At 47.1% G+C, this 3,028-nt stretch overlaps 1 non-coding gene across 1 annotated transcript; it reads right to left on the bottom strand.

The window, feature by feature from the left end:
• Positions 1–324: 324 nt before the first annotated feature.
• On the bottom strand, positions 325–427 carry LOC149822424 (small nucleolar RNA R71). The gene has a single exon (XR_016426330.1). It is a non-coding gene; the product is annotated as a small nucleolar RNA R71 (small nucleolar RNA).
• Positions 428–3,028: the final 2,601 nt, after the last annotated feature.

Genomic DNA, 3,028 nt, shown 5'->3' with positions numbered 1-3,028 from the left:
TTCAGGCATCCTGCATTCGGCGACCCGATGTAGGAGCGCCACATTATGAGATTAAGGCCAACATTATTCAGATGCTTCCATCCTTTTATGGCCTTAGTCATGAGGATCCCTACCGACATTTAGATGAATTCCTCGAAATCTGTTCTACTGTTAAGATACAGAATTTCGATGATGATGCGTTGAGGTTGACTCTATTCCCTTTTTCATTGAAGGACAAAGCCAAGTATTGGGTAAAGTCCTTAGATTCTGTAGAAATAGAGTCCTGGGATCAGTTGCAACAGGAGTTTCTTCGGAAATACTTTCCCATTGGGCGCACGAACCAATATCGTAGAGCCATCACTAGCTTTTCAGAGCTAGATGGTGAGCGCTTTCATGAGACCTGGGAGAGAATGAAGGATCTCCTTAGGAAATGCCCCCATCATCAGGTGCCGAAATGGCAACTGGTGCAGAGTTTCTATGATGGATTGTCTGACAAGAATCGTCAGATGATCGACTCTTCATGCGGTGGGACATTCATGTTGAAGAGTGAGGACGAAGCATGGAGGCTATTTGATACATTGGCCGAGAATTCACTCCACCATGCTTCGAGCTCTCATTCTGATAGAGCTACACCCAACATTCAAAAGAAAGCTGGTGTTCTTGAGATTGGTCCATCTACTGCACTGCAGTGCAAGGTAGAAATGATTGCTCAGAAGCTGGACCAGCTTCTCTTAGGACCATCCACTACACAGCAGGTGTGTACTCTTTGTGCCAGTCCGGCACACGAGATCACTGAATGCCCTTCGGCAGCTCAGTATCCTGAATTTGTTCAAGAACAAGTTCAGGCAGCTCAGGGTTACGTCAGACCACCAAACAACCCATTTTCATCGACATACAATCCGGGTTGGCGTAACCATCCCAATTTTTCATGGAAGAATCCACAGTCTTCCATGCAGATGCCTACATCCTCTCAGCCAGTTCGGCAGCCATCTTTTACTCAGTCATTTCAAAGACCGAACTATTCTCAGTCTTCTTCTTCTTCAATTCCTTCCCCGATTCAGCTGGAGTCTGCCCCGCAGACATCTTTTGAGGAGAGACTTCTCCAGGCATTCCAAGAGGTGAAAACCTCTAATCAGAACGCCTTCGAGAAGTGTAGCCAGATTTTGAGCTCGCATACGCAGTCCATTGCGAAGTTAGTGTCGCAAATGGGACAGTTAGCTGAGGCTATTAGCAGGAGACCCGAGGGTACATTGCCGAGTCAGGCTGTCATGAACCCGAAGGGTAAGGACCAGATGACTGGAGGCCTATTTCATACTGAGACACAACAGCAGGCTAAATCAGTTATGGCCTTGAGGAGTGGACGTGAGTATCACGTCGAGAGCAGAGAGCGAGAGAGTAGAGAGAGGATAGAGGAGCCAGAGACCATTGTTTCACCTACGTCGGCTCAGCCATCATTATCATCCCCATCATCACCTTCATCATCTTCATCCTCAGAGAAGAAGAAGAAGGATAGGAGTGAGCCTTCTCACAAAGAGGAGGAACCAGCAGAGTATATTCCCCCACCACCCTATCCCAAAGCATTAGAGTCTCCTGGTTATAGAGGGAAGCAAGGTGCGAAGATCCAGGACATGCTTGACATCTTCAAGCATGTGCAGATCAACCTACCTTTGCTCGATGCTATTCAGCAGGTGCCGGCATATGCCAAATTCCTGAAGGAGCTATGTACGCAAAAGAGAAAATCCAGAGAGCGAATTCCTAACAGGGTCCATCTGACTGAGCAGGTGAGTTCAGTACTTCAGCATCAGACACCACCAAAGCTCAAGGACCCTGGAGCCCCTATCATTGCTTGTACTATAGGGAACATCCGGATAGAACGCGCATTGCTCGATCTTGGAGCAAGCGTGAACATTCTGCCCGGATATTTCTTTGATTCTTTCGGGCTAGGTGAGATGAGATCGACTCCGATTACACTTCAACTGGCAGATCGTTCCGTCAAGGTACCGAGAGGTGTCTTGGAGGACGTGCTAGTTAAAGTGGATGACTTTTATTTTCCAGTCGATTTCATTATCCTTGATATGGAAGGAGTAGACAGCCAGCATCAGACTCCGATTATTTTAGGCAGACCATTCTTGGCGACTGCCAATGCGTGCATCAATTGTAGAACCGGAGCTATGGATCTCTCATTTGGCAATAGGAAGGTAAAGCTGAATATTTTCAATGCCGCAATGGGACCAGCAGGAGACATGGACTGCTTTCATGTAGACATTGCACAAGAGTTAGTGGAGGAGCAGCCCGAGTTGTACATTACTGAGGATTCTTTAGATTTGTACCATATAGAGAAGAATAGCGGTGTAGATAGTGTAGATGTGTCTAGAGTGTCGTCAGAGAGACCACCTTGGGGAGCGGTCAGGGAACCTCTTCCACCACTTGCTGAGACTCCCGCCAAATCGTCGATCGAGTCGCCTCCGAAACTTGAGTTGAAACCCTTACCGGATTCACTCAAGTATGCATACCTCGGAGATGATGAGACTCTGCCTGTGATCATCTCATCCTTGCTCACTGAGGAGCAGGAACAGAGACTGCTGACTATTCTTCGAGAGCACAAGGCAGCGATTGGATGGGGAGTTGCTGATCTAAAAGGGATTGATCCTTCATTCTGCATGCATAGAATCCATTGTAATGAGGAAATCAAGCCATTTAGGGATATGCAGAGAAGGCTAAATCCCAACATGAAGGAAGTGGTGAAGAAAGAGGTGGTGAAGTGGTTGGATGCTGGAATCATTTACCCTATTTCTGATAGTCAGTGGGTCAGTCCGATTCAAGTTGTGCCGAAGAAGTCAGGACTCACTGTGGTTGAGAATGAGAAGGGTGAGAGAATTCCGATGAGGACCACGACAGGATGGCGAGTCTGCATCGATTATAGGAAGTTGAATGTGGCAACTAGGAAAGATCATTTCCCATTGCCATTCATTGATCAGATCTTAGAGCGACTCGCAGGACAGAGCTACTACTGTTTTCTAGACGGATATTCAGGATACAATCAGGTAGT

This window comes from Nuphar pumila, chromosome 11 (genome assembly GCF_984573655.1).
Source record: "Nuphar pumila chromosome 11, dmNupPumi1.hap1.1, whole genome shotgun sequence".
Classification (NCBI taxonomy): Eukaryota; Viridiplantae; Streptophyta; class Magnoliopsida; order Nymphaeales; family Nymphaeaceae; genus Nuphar; species Nuphar pumila.
Note: the sequence above shows the minus strand (reverse complement) of the source record. Positions and strands in the feature narration are given on the sequence as shown.